Source organism: Terrapene carolina, unplaced genomic scaffold (assembly GCF_002925995.2).
Source record: "Terrapene carolina triunguis isolate 2854851 unplaced genomic scaffold, T_m_triunguis-2.0 Scaffold85, whole genome shotgun sequence".
NCBI lineage: Eukaryota > Metazoa > Chordata > Testudines > Emydidae > Terrapene > Terrapene triunguis.
In genome coordinates, this window is record NW_020664436.1 from 45,134,677 (window position 1) to 45,148,591 (window position 13,915).

General features: G+C 45.6%; 1 protein-coding gene across 1 annotated transcript in view; it reads right to left on the reverse strand.

Moving 5' to 3' along the window:
* STX11 (syntaxin 11) overlaps positions 1 to 13,915 on the reverse strand; it is a 70,103-nt gene that overhangs the window by 33,220 nt on the left and 22,968 nt on the right. Inside the window, exons 2-3 of the mRNA XM_024219981.2 lie at positions 9,948 to 10,029; positions 6,682 to 6,783 (exon numbers count right to left, since the gene is read on the reverse strand). The gene's annotated coding sequence lies outside the window, so the exon portion shown is untranslated. The remainder of the gene's footprint in view (positions 1 to 6,681; positions 6,784 to 9,947; positions 10,030 to 13,915) is intronic.

Below are 13,915 nucleotides of genomic sequence, written 5' to 3' on the forward strand. Positions count from 1 at the left end.
GCAGCCTCTGCCTGCTGGGGGCTTCAGACGCTCGGCAGCGCGGGTCCCTGCAGCCCCGGCCGCAGCTTCCTTCCTGCCGCCGAGCACGTTCCCCGGCCTGTCTGTCCCCGCTGGAAACAGCTCCCGCGGTGCCGGGTTCCAAGCTGCATGGGGCAATGGGGCCACAGGAAGGGTCCCCCAGTGGCCGGGGGGTCCCCGCCCGCGAGGGAAGCCCGAGCCCCCCCGTTCCCCGCCTGAGCATTGTAGGTGGGGCAGCTGGGCTGCGCTGCGGACCCGGCGGATCGTGCTGGGCGGACCCTGGCTTATGCCTCCCTATTTCCCCGGATATGTCCGGCTCTTTGGAAATTCCCCCCGGACGGGGATTTGAGCACCAAAAAGCCGGACATGTCCAGGGAAATCCAGAGGTATGGTAACCCTAGTTATATCGAACTTGCTTTGATCCGCTGGAGTGCGCAGCCCTGCCCCCCCGGAGCACTGCTTTACCGCGTTATATTCGAATTCGTGTTATATTGGGTCGCGTTATATCGGGGTAGAGGTGTAGTTTGTTTGCTGAGCAGGTATGTTCATTATCTGCAGCTCCTTTGTGCTGCCATTTATGGGCAGCTCTCTCTTTCCACTATCAGCTAGGTAATTTGCATCAACACAGATGCTTTCTGGCTTGCTTTTGGATCCAAAGCCATCAGCAGAGCTCAGAGACTGAAAGGGACACAATCAACTTCCACCAGAGTTTTGATTTCTTTCCACTTTCAACTCCTGCTTCCAAAACACACAGCAATCTGGAAACAAACAAACAAACAAAAACAAACAAACAAAACCCCACAACCTATTGTGGCTCCCTTTGGAGCCCTAATGGGATTTTAATTAAGTAGCATGTTTTGTTTGCATTTCTTTTACCCCTTCTACAATATACACTGCACATGTCCTGGGAAAAATGCACATTCCTTTCATAGTTTAACTTCTATAACATTATGTTAGCCATATCAATTTTTACATAAGGTGTAACTTTTTTTTGTGCTCACAGAGTTTTCATGTACCCTAATGTGACGTTATTGACACGAACTGTGACCGTATAGATCATTATTGTTGCAACCAAGGTCCTGTAGTGGCACCAAATCTTGTACAAAGGAGGTCAAGTAAGGTGTCTAGGAAAACGTTATGATTTGCTGGTTATGATTATGCTATCTGTATGCATGTATCATTTTTGTATTTAAAGTTATAAGTACTGGTGCTATACTGTCTGTATTTCAAACTTGTGCTATGCTTCTGAGTGATACCCCAGACAATTTGGCATCAGCACTGCCTAGCCTGCTTGATGGCCCATTAAGGGCCATCAGCTATACAAGTGACCGACAGAGAGAAGGCAGATACACCTTATGACTCAGCAATGCATGCAGGGACATGCCTATGAAGAGAACTCTAAGGCTTCCAAGCCATGTGCTGGGCAGCTTGTGTGTGAAACAAAGGAAGCACAGGCCGCATGACAGAGGATATAAAAGGCCCTGGGAAACCCCCCATTTTGTCTTCAATCCTGCTTCTAACCTCTGGAGGAACTTTGCTATACTAAAGCTCTGAACAAAGGATTGAATGACCATCCAAGCTGTGGGTGTACTCCAGAGACTTGATTTGAGGCTGCAGTTTATCCCACCACTGCTATAAGCCTGAACCAAGAACTTTGCAATGGTTGTATGTATTTGATTCCATTTAACCAATTTTAGCTCTCATCTATGTTTCTTTCTTTTTATGAATAAACCTTTAGATTTTAGATTCTAAAGGATTGTCAACAGTGTGATTTGTGGGTAAGATCTGACTTGTATATTGACATGGGTCTGGGGCTTGGTCCTTTGGGATTGGGAGAACCTTTTTTCTTTTACTGGGGTATTGGTTTTCATAACCATTCATCCCCATAAGGAGTGGTGCTGGTGGTGATACAAGGGAACTGGAGTATCTGAGGGAATTGCTTATATGACTTCTGGTTAGCCAGTGTGGTAAAACCGAAGTCATCTCAGTTTGGCTGGTTTGGTGTGCCTTAGTAATAAAGGAACCCCAGCCTTCGGCTATGACTGCCCTGCTCTAAGCAATTTGTCCTGAACTGATACTCTCAGTAGTGTCCCGGCTTCGTTACACCTTATCAAAGTGATAGTCTGATTATTCAGAGCCACCTTAAGGCTCAGTGTTTCTAACATTGCTTTTTTCTGTGCCTCACCCCTGCTGTTTCTCCAGAGGGGCACTGTCTTTTTTAATTTCTTATTCTTTTACTAGAGCTCTTATCTGCTATTTTGTTACCAAAAAACAAATCCAGATTCTCTTCCCATTCTCCTGGTTTTGACTGCCCTTCTGCAGCCACAACTTTGATCTTGAATGTTATAAAGCATATGAGGTGCCTTAAGGGTTAAATGCTAAATACCAAAGCCAAACAACACTAGTTACCTGTGATTGGCAAAAAGTGTCTGTCAGGTTTGCAACTTTGAATGAAAGATTCAAATGGATTTTTAGTGGTATTATTTAAAAACAAAACAAAAAACAATTTATCTTAAACCTACAAAACAGAGTTTTACAAACTTGGGGCGGCACAATTCCAGGGGCAGCATTCCGGCCATTTTTTTTTTTTTTTTTTTGCTTGGGCAGTTGCGCTCTCGGAGCTTGGGGTGGCAAAAAACCTAGAGCTGGCCCTGGGTTTAGGTCCTAATCACTCCACATATTTACACAATATATTTACTTACACACACACACACACACACACACACACACACACACACACACAGAGGTACATACATACTCTTTTGCTTAACATCCCTTACACTGCTTTAATTTTTTCACAGCTGTACATAAATTACATTTGTATACATTTGGGGGCAGTTAAGTTCCAATAGAAACCCCTTATGTTCTTTTAGCAAATCTGACTACGTTGTTCATAGTTAAATGATTTAAATCAGATTGTCTCTTTTCCTAGCTTATTTACAGACATTCATTTGGAAAAGGGCCCATTTTTCCTTCAGAATGGCTGCAAAGAAACCAAGAATTCTTTTTCTATAACACTTTTTATTGTTAACATTTTTACAAGGTTCAACTGCTTAATTCCCAACAGCCAATGCAGAGTTAACTTCTCACTCTCTTTCCTTGCTTATCTCCCAAAATGACACCTCCATCAGCCCAGATATCAGGATTCCAAGTATTGTCCCAGGGATCTGAAATCTCCAGGCCTCTACTTACTCCTCCCTTTACTCCTGCCACTATGCCCTTCAGGGCTTCCAACCTGTTTTCCAATCTTTTTATCTGTTGCTTGCCTGCTTGCTTGGGCTTGATTCTGCTTTCCTCACTGAACCATCCCTTCCCACGAGCACAGGCTTTGTCCCACTAACCATTTAGCAAGGAGGGTGGGGTCCTCAACTAGCCCCATCCCTCCTGGTCCCTTTTCTTCGTTCCTTTTCTCTCTTGTTGTTCTGGGGTAGGGTGACCAGATCACCCAAGTCAAATATCGGGACGCGGGGGGGGAGGCGGGAGCGTGGCGGGAGGGGGCAGGGCAAAAAAACCCCCAAAAAACCACACACACACACACCCCTTTCTCCACAAGCGCTGGAGGGAGGCCCGGGAGACGCAGGGGGAGCTCGGGGCCGGGGTGAGTGAGAGTCCGGCCTGGCCCCGAGTGCAGGCAGGACTCAGTCGGGCGGTAGGGAGACTAGGGGGGTGGCCCACGGGGCCAGGCGGCGGCTGTTCTCCCCCCAAGGCAGCGGGACTCAGGAGCAGCCGCTGCTGCAGCTCCCACTGCCGCGGGGGGAGGAAGCGGCCATGGCGCTCGGCGGCTGCAGCTCTGGTGCCCCCGAATCCCCCAAGCCTGGGCCTGTTGCGGGGACCCAGCAGCGCACACGCTGCACCCAGCCCCTGGCCAGTCGTGTCTGGGCTGCTGCCCAGCTGGTGCAATCCTGCGGCGGCCCCGAAGTGGGGGCAGCAGGCCCCAGCCCCCCCCGTCCCGCTCGGGTCCTGCAGGGGAACGAATGGGGCTGGGCTGCCGATGCCTCCGCCCCGGGGCCGCCGCGGGATAGCACCAACTGGGCACGCGACTGGCCAGGGGCTGGGCGCAGCGTGCGCGCTGCTGGGTCCCCGCAGCAGGCCCAGGCTCGGGAGGTTCGGGGGCGCCAGAGCTGCAGCCGCCGAGCTTGGCCATCGGCCGTTTCCTCCCCCGCAGCAGTGGGAGCTGCAGCAGCGGCTGCTCCCAAGTCCCGCTGCCCAGGGGGGAGAAGAGCCGCTGCCTGGCCCCACGGGCCGCCCCCCTACTCTCCCTACCGTCCGACTGAGTCCTGCTTGCACTCGGGGCCAGGCTGGACTCTCACTCACCCCGGCCCCGCGCTCCCCCTGCGTCTCCGGGGCCTCCCTCCACAAGCGCTGGAGGGAGGAGGAATGGCGAGCCAGGGGAAGAGGCGGGGATTCGAGGAGGGAGCCAATGGGGGAAGGAAGGGGCGGAGTCGGGGCGGGGGGCGCGAGCACTTCCGAACTCTGGAGCATTTGCTTGTTTGTCCAGTGTCCCGACCTAACGTTGGTCGGGACGTGGGACAAACAAGGAAATATCGGGACAGTCCTGATAAAATCGGGACGTCTGGTCACCCTATTCTGGGGTGCTCATTCTGCCAGATAGGTAGCGACCCTTTCTGAAGGAAGGCACAGGTACTTTGTTATTATTTACTGTGTTAGACTCTTATCAGTTCAGTCCAAAAGACCTTAGGCTGCCCAGGCATTCTCCACCAAATCTGTTAGCTGCACACATTAGGGCACCCCACTTTTTCCCAGTCCACAGGGCTCCAGGAGTAACCTGGTTAATTTAGGCACCCCCACCTTTTCCCAATTGGTAGGACTCCAGGCAAAAAGCACCTACCCGTACCCAATTCGTAGGGCTCAGGGTGTAACTAACCTGGTCAATTTAAGTACCCACACCCTTTCCCAGTATATAGGGCTCTGGATGTATACTACTACTGCAGGTTTGGAGGACCTTTTACCAGTGAAAGAGCCTTGCACAGTAATATACTACGTAACCTTTATTTATTAACAACCACCAAAACCAGACTGCACACGCTACACATACAGTGCTCATCACTCCCAATAAGCCAGATTAACTTTTCTTGATGGCTAGTCAGGATCAGGTCCATCTAGGGGACTCCAGTTTCTGCACAGTGTCATTGGCAGAGTGTTGAGGTCTGGCAGCTCTGATCTTTGGGGCTGTGTCCTGGAGGAGAACTTCCTTTTGGACCCCAGTTTATATAGTGAAACTTGAGTCCTGCTTAGCAGTACCTTAACCAATCATTATACTGAAATCTATCTAACCAATCCTAACACAGTGTAACAAAATTCTCTAATCAATTCTACCCCACCACCTTAATTAATTTACACCTAGCAAAATTAATTATGTAGCAGACAGAAACAATTAAAGAACCATACAGAGACCATACAGATGAACAATAGGGAAGTGGGGACCATAATGACAAAACAATAAAGAAATGAGGATTTCACAACTATTGATTAGTGATTTCTTGACAGACAGAATGATGTCAAACTAAGTTTTCTTTAGCCATCTTAAGATCTGTTTCTTTATCTGGTGATAGTGGGTGTTATTAGGACAGGGTCTCCTTCTTAACAGCCTGATATTACATTGTTTTAATGTAATGTAGATGGAATGTGAGGATGTGACTTCCTGCTTCTCAGCTAATGGCTGCTGCTCGGCTGCTCTTTTAATCTGGCTGCAGACGAAGGCCTTAGCCTTACAGAGACGGTATGGAAGATCAGATGGGTCAGGACTGAGGCTCCCCCTGGGCTCTTGTCTCTCTCATGATCTATGCAATTTTTATTATCTCCTCAGTAGATTTGCTGCAATGCTGTATTACTGTTACTAATTAATGTTTTAGAAAAGGGAATGAACAGTGAGATGCCATAATTTGCAGAAAATAAAATCATTTAAATTAGTTAAGACTAAAGAAGACAGTGTAGAATTTCAGAGGGAACTAAACATGCAATCTGAATGGTCAGTGTGAGGAACATCCACCAGAAAATTGGTGTGGGAAAGAGCAGCTACGCTCTGCACCTCCAAGCTGGGAGGAGGTGGAAGCGGCACAGAAAGGATGCCCATTGGCACACTGGGTAACCCCCCTTGGTAAAACATGGAAGTAAAGCTCTTACACCAGAGCAGGCTAGAGCCATGGGAAAGCACGTGGGCCCTTGTGACCGAGATACAGTGCTTAACTGGTAAGCCAAATTATCTGTTACACCACATTTGTCTCAAGATGATGTGATATGTATACTAAGGGAATGTATGTCTAATGATGATTTTGCAACTGTTCCTTATAATGTATTAATTGATGCAAATAATGAACCATCTACTATCTATTCATTTGTATTTTGATTGTTTTATCCACATGATAATGTAATGGGCAAGGCATATTCAGAAAAGCAGAGTGTAGATGAAAGGCCAGAAAAATATTTTCTGAGGAAGTCCTACAGCTAAGAACTTGCCAGTAAGAGAACTGAAATCTTTGGTCTCATATAATGGTAAAGAAAATGTCATTCCTTTTACTTATGAAGTTACATGCCATATTGGGTCTCTATCTACACAGGCCTCATTTGGACTGCAAAAACTGGATGGTACAGGCATATTAGGAATAAATCTGTTGCAGCAATTGGATATAACTATTGACTTACCTGATAGGATGTTGATTCAAGCTGAACACGTAGAAGCAGGTATTCTAATCCCTGCAACACACCGCATCTGTGCTGCCAAGGCTCCAGAAGAATTGCAGCTTCCTGTATGGGAGACAGAAATCCAACAAGTTACCAAAAAAATCCAACAAGTTACAAGGAGGTGTTTTCTCCTAACAAACTAATTTGCGGAAAGGTTCAAGCCTCAATAAAGGTAGAAGGTCCTGATCCAAAGCCTATACGTCAATACCGGTATTCTGCAGAGGCGAAGGAGGGGATTCGACCCACAATAGAGGCATTATTGAATCAAGAAGTGCTGATATCTTGTCAAAGTGTCTGAAACTCTCCTATCTGGCCGGTTAGAAAGGTTGATGGAAGCTCCTGGAGGTTAACCGTGGACTATAGGGGATTAAACAAGGTGACACCCAGGTTGGCCCCCGTTGTTGCTAAATTTCCAGAGGTGATGAATTTAATCACTGAAGGTGCGTGCTGGTACAGCGTCCTAGACATCTCTAATGCCTTCTTCTCCATACAACTCCATCCCTCCTACTACTATAAATTTGCCTTCACTTATGAAGAACAACAAGTCACCTTTACAAGGGTTTCCCAAGGGTATCACAATGCTCCGAGTTTATGTCATTGCATCGTAGCAGCATTATGGAGAACCGCCTCCTACCGTGACAACATTGTCAGTTATGTAGATGATACTGATAGCTACCAAAACCAAGCAAGACAACATCAAAGCTCTAGATGAAGTACTAGGAATTCTGAAAACAGCAGGTTCCTAGTAAACCCAACCAAAGCCCAGCTAGTTCAACAACAAGTAGTCTACTTAGGGGTGCAACTGGACCCTGCCAGGAGGAAACCTGATACCAGTCGAATAGAGCTAATATCTAAACTGCCTGCTCCAACAGATGTTGGCACACTCAGGTCCTTCCTAGGCCTGGTTGGTTTTTCCAGGGAAGGTTATAGTGAGAAGGCAAGCCACTTTACCAGCTACTTAGGAAAGGCCAACTATGGAAGTGGGTAGAGGAAGAGCAAAGAGCCGTACAACAGCTGAAGCAAGCCTTAATGGAAGCATCTGCACTGGCATTCCCGCAGGTAAACAAACCCTTCCACCTCTAACTAGCAACCACTAACACAGCAATCACCGCTATCCTACTGCAACATCATGGAACTTCCTTGAAGCCCATAGCATATGGGTCCATAGTGTTATCAGCAGTGGAACAGCAATTCACTGACTGTGAACGAGCGGTATTGGCTCTTGTATGGGCGCTGGCTCATTGGGAGTATATAGTGGGCATGGCTCCTATAGTGTTAAAGACCCCACACACTCCTGTGAAGTATGTGCTGACTGAGAGAGCCAACTCTGGAAGAGTAAGCCACCCTTATCTAGCTAACTGGACCTTAGCTTTGATCAACAAAGAAATACAGGTAGAAAAGGTTGCACGTCCCAGCCTGGCACCATTCGCACTTTGCGTTCCTGCACCAAAAGAGCCCCTGATAAATCATGAGTGTCCTCTTCCCGAGAATATGAATCCTGAGATCATATCACCTTTCAAATTAGAATCAGTGTTTGAAGAAGCTAAAACTTATAACCGAGACCTGTGGGTTGTGGATGGAAGCAGCATGTACATCAATGGAAAAGCAGCCAGAGGGTTTGCAGCTTTACATGTTGCATCTGACAAAGCATTCCAAGGAGCCATCGCACACAACTCAGCCCAGGCTGCAGAAATAGTGGCAATCATTGTAGCCTTGGAAAATGCTGAATCTTCCACAGATATTACCATCTGCACAGATTCTGATTGGGCAATGAGGGCATTGCTGGATTGGATGGTTATTTGGAAAACAAGAGAAATGAGATCAGCAGATAACCAGCCAGTTGCTTATGCCCGATATCTGAAATATGCATGGCAGTTAGCTGAGTCCAGGAGGGTGACACTTTCTTGTTTAAGGTTAAGGCCCACCGAAAGAATAAATCAGAAATCACTCTCCTGAATAGCAAGGTGGATTGACTGACAAAACAAGATGCAAGCTTGGGACCAGAGTTCAGATAGGATAAGGTAAAAGCAACCATTGATGCCTTAACATCAACAGACCCCACTGATCACCAGGACATCATAAGATTGCAATCACAAGACCCAGAAATTAAGCAGCTAGTAAAGGATGGCAAATACAAATCCTATACCATTAAACATCATTCATCTGGTTTAATTATGGCAACTAAAAACAAGGTTGGAGACCAGGAATCTACAGAGGGTGGTATTCCATTGATTGTAATCCCAACTGTGCTTCAACAAGAACTGATACAACTGGCACATAGACAGGGTCATTTTGGAGTCCAGAAAACACTATGTAAGTTGGCTTCTGTGCCCTGGTGGCCAGAGATTGCAAGAGATATGGAGCATTATATCAACAACTGCCTGAGATGTGCTCAAAATAACCCAGACACCAAAATCATCAAAGGACCTCTTCTCTATCAACCAGTGAATGGTCCATGGCTAAGGGTGCAAATGATTATATTGCCCTCCTACCTCGAACAAATAGGGGAAATCAATATTGTTTAGTGTGCATTGACCCCTTCTCAAAGTGGATTGAGGCTTATCCAGCACGTAATTGTACAGCTCAAACTACAGTCAAGTTATTGCTGGAAAATGCATTCAGTCAGTTTGGTCTACCAAGAGTCATCGATTCTGATCAGGGTCCTCATTTCACCGGGGAAATAACCAAACAACTCTGTATAGCCCTGGCAGTGCATCAAAGATACCATGTAGCAGGCAACCCTCAAGCATCTGGCCTTGTAGAAAGATCAAATAGATCTCTGAAGACTGCACTGTGGAAAGTCATCGATTCCTCAGGCAAAAACTGGGATTGATACCTCCCATTAATTCTCATGGCAATGAGATCCACCATAGGATCCCACGGTTTCACTCCTCACGGGTTGTTATTCGGACAACCTATGGTAACGCCGGAACAATGGTGGGTGCCAGGAGGGGTACCCCCTGATGAATATCGACCAAGAGCAATAACAGACCAATATATAAAATCCATGCTAAGGGTCATCACTGGTGTGCAAAGGGCAGTAGCTGTCACCCTAAAAGCCAATTGTAGGAAGATGGACCAAAGGCTCAATAATAACCTTAAATTCATTGAATAGAATGTGAGTGATCAAGTTCTATTCAAGTATTATTCAGAAAAAAAAACATCTACTCAGTCCTAGATGGGTTGGTCCTGTTACCATTATAAACAAAGCAAGTCAGACTACTTACCAGCTGGAATTAAAGTCTGGGAAGAAATGGTTTCACAGCACACAACTCAGAGCGTGGAAGGGAAACATCTGCCCAGACAACACTGTAAAGGAAAAAGAGGAAAAATAATCATAAACCACCTTAGGTAAAATTAATATTTTCATGTTTTCTTTTACAGGGTACTGAAGAAAGCATGAACACTCTTGGAAAATATCTGATGTCTATAGTTATGGCATGGTTATGGATTTGTCAAGGTCCAATAGTTCAAGAAAACGAGCATTGGTTTTGTAAAGTGAATGAGAGTCTACTCTACAAATGAAAGATTCCTGTTTTTGAGTATGACCAGGATGAGGATTCAGAAAAAGAGGTATATACACAAGAGGACTTTGAAAATGAGGAATATGATGAGGAGTATGACGAGAATTACGAGAAGGAAAACAAAGGAGCTAGAATTCAAATGATGCCCAGGGCACCACCTAAAGCCCCAACAAAACCCTTTCCAGGAGGAAGTTAGGACAGAAGCACTGCCCAGGGCACCATTTAAAATACGCACTTTTGGATTTAAACAGGGAAAACAAGATCTGCCAGCAACTCGAATCCCTCTCACTCCTGCTTATTGGGTCGTCCCTGAGGATGTAATGACTGGATTATCCAGCATTTACTCCTACGTAATGGAAAGGTATTGTTATTTAGTTATAAAGGAGAATAAAGGCAACAACTCACTGGTGTCATTCACCCTACACAACAATCGAACACACGACCCAGTGTTAAATCAACTGGAAAGCTAAAATATATTAAAAAGTTATCTAATGGATGTGTATGGATTTTGGACCCTTCCCCTTTCACAGGTTGTTCACAGGACATAAAGGACTGGGACTCATTCAAGTGTATCAATTTTAAAACCAATGCACCTTCTACCACAACACCAGGCTTTATAAATATTACTTCTAGCCTACATCACCATAATTTTCAATCCACCTCAATTAAATTACATGGGTACCCCCTTATACCAATGAACATTTAATCATGAATCTATCCTGTCAAGTATGCAGAAATCAGTGTTCTCTCTCTTTGACTAATTATGTTTCATCTAAGTTTTGCAAATTGGATGACTCAGTAAAATGATACAACCTCACCTGCACAGGAATTCTCATGGTTAATACTAGTATTTTGCACTCTGGGGTGTGGATTGTTAAGGGCCTGTTTGAACTGAAAACATCGTTCAAATTGACCATTGCTCCACCACCACAAACTAGTTACATGGGACCTTTTGTTGTCAAAAAGGATGTATCAAGAATTATGATTATTGAACTTCAATTCGCCCTAAAGAAGATCATAATGCCTATTCAAATCTTTATCATTCCACTACATCTTCTGTGTGCACCCTTTGTGATGCCCTTATTAATGGGATGGAGAGCATGGCTACAAGGAATCTTGCCATCCTCCTTACAACAAAGGGTACGTCTACACTACGAGATTAATTCGAATTTAGATAATTCGAATTTGGGAAACAGATTGTATAAATTCGATTGTGCGCGGCCACACTAAGCACATTAATTCGGTTTTCAACCACATTAATTCGGTGGTGTGCGGCCACACTACCCCATTCATTTTAACCACATTAATTCGGTGGTGTGCGGCCACACTACCCCTAATTCGAATTAACAAAATCGATTTTGGTGCTACTCCGCTCGTCGGGGTGGAGTACAGAAATCGATTTTAAGTGCCCTTTAATTCGAAGTAACTGGCTCCGTTGTGTGGACGGGTTAAGGATTAATTCGGATTAACGCAGCTAAATCCGAATTAAAGTCGTAGTGTAGACCAGGCCAAAGGAAGAAAAGGGATGTGATAGTAAAGGTGCTTGGAGGAGTAGGAGCTGGACTTGGGGTAATTAATACCATCGATCAAAACTTCCTTGCCAAAAGAATAGGTGATCTAGGTCATGACATGTCAACCTTCTCTGAGCCACTATCGTCGGTGCTGATGGGATTAGGACCCACCAAATTCAATATTGTAAATATCCTCCCTTATTGGTTGGATATTCAGGAACAAGATCACCTACAGGTATTGGGAGCTCTTGGCATCCTGCAATCAAATCTGTCTGAGGCACTTATCTGTATGGAAGCCCAGCAATGGTTATTAAGTGTTGCAAAATCAATTGTAAGAGATGGCCTAAATGGAAACATGCCTTTGGAGTTAAAAAGAATAATCGGAAATAACTCTAATGAATTTGAGAAAAGGCATCATGAATGGTGGAGACTCATTAATTTCACCATATTGAGACTATTATAGCCCTTGTACTCACCTTAAGGTTAGCTGTTGAGGAAAACATCTATCCTCTCGTTCCGCTAGGAATTTTTGCCAACCAATCCCTAATGGTACCTTTGTGGAAGAAAGTAAATGGGTGCATCTTAAGGGGAAAGAGTATAAACCCATTAATGTACAAGCCTGTACTGAGCAGAAAGGGTTGGGATATACTTGCACCTCTGCATATGGGAGGAGACCCATGTGTGCCTAAACTCTTTGTCAAGAACATGTAATTACGAGTTGCACCACCATTCCCTTGGTAACCAATCGGCCATAGTGCAGGTAGATAGACACTGTATGTGTAAGAAGTCTGTGTCCAATGTTTACTGTAAATAGGTTTTACCATATAATCAACAATTTTACTGCAAATATTTGTTTGTGTCAAGTATCTAGTCTAAGGGTATGTGATATAAATGTGACGTTGCATGACCTAGAGTCAGAAGTCATTCAGTCTGAATATCGACTATACGACTACATAGAGCCTATACATATTGGAGCTGACTTAAAGGCTATCAAGAAATTACGACACCGTAAACAGCTCACCTATTATATCAACAACTTAAAAACGGAAGGTCTTAAGACTCTTCTCACGGTCCACCATTCGGTGGATAAAATCAAACGAATCCTTAAGAAAGTAAAGGATGAAACCACATCTCTACATTGGTGGGAAGGTATTTTTACCACCAATGCGGGTGAAGCTCATGCTGCTTGGATCATCATGCTCCATCCAATTATGGTATTCTTAATCATACAATTTCTTTTAATCATTTATGTAGTTCTACTAAATGTTAATCTGTGCATGACGAGAAAAGGCTATTTTTAGAGGCAATGAATTTCACATTATTAATATAAAGCTACATATTAGAGCTATAACAGAAAATTCAAATGACTGAACTTTGTTTCTGGGGAGCGTTTTTGTACAACCTTTTTACTCTTACTTGTTTCCTTTACTCAAAGGAAGCTCTTGGGGGCAGGAACTGTCAGTGGCCAGCACACTGAGCCTCCCTTCTTGGTCGAGGCACTACAATAGTGTAAATAACACAGTAACTACTCACTTAACGTTGTAGTTACGTTCTTAGAAAAATGTGACTTTAAGTGAAACGATGTTAAGCTAATCCAATTTCCCCATAAGAATGAATGTAAATGGGAGGGGTTTGGTTCCAGGGAAAAATTTTTTTGCCATACAGTACAGTACTATAGTTGGGAGGTGCCCCCGCCTTACCCCACACAGGCACAGCCCACTGGCACTGGAGACAAGGAGGCAGACAAGGAGGCTGAAGGTGCTGTAGGCTAGGAGAAGCATGTTGCGCAGCAGCAGTGGCTGCTTCCCCTACTCTGCAAGCACCAGGGGCGGGGGGCTCAACCCTTGGCCCACCCATGCCACCCCTTCCCCAAAGCCCCCACTATTAACCCGCCTCTTCTCCCGTCCCCTCCCCCTTTACTCTGCACGTGGCGTCCTCTCTCCTTCCCCTCCCTCCTGCCCGCGGCAATCAGCTGGCTTGCAGCGTTCAGGAGGCAGGAGGGAGGGGGGAGGACATGGCGCGCATGCTCCCCCTCCCTCCCCTGCCCCCTGAACACTGCAAGCCAGCTGATTGCTGTGGGCAGGAAGCAGGGGACGGAGGGGGGAGGTGCGCCGCATCCTCGCTCCTCCCCCCTCCCTCCTGCCCGCGGCAATCAGCTGG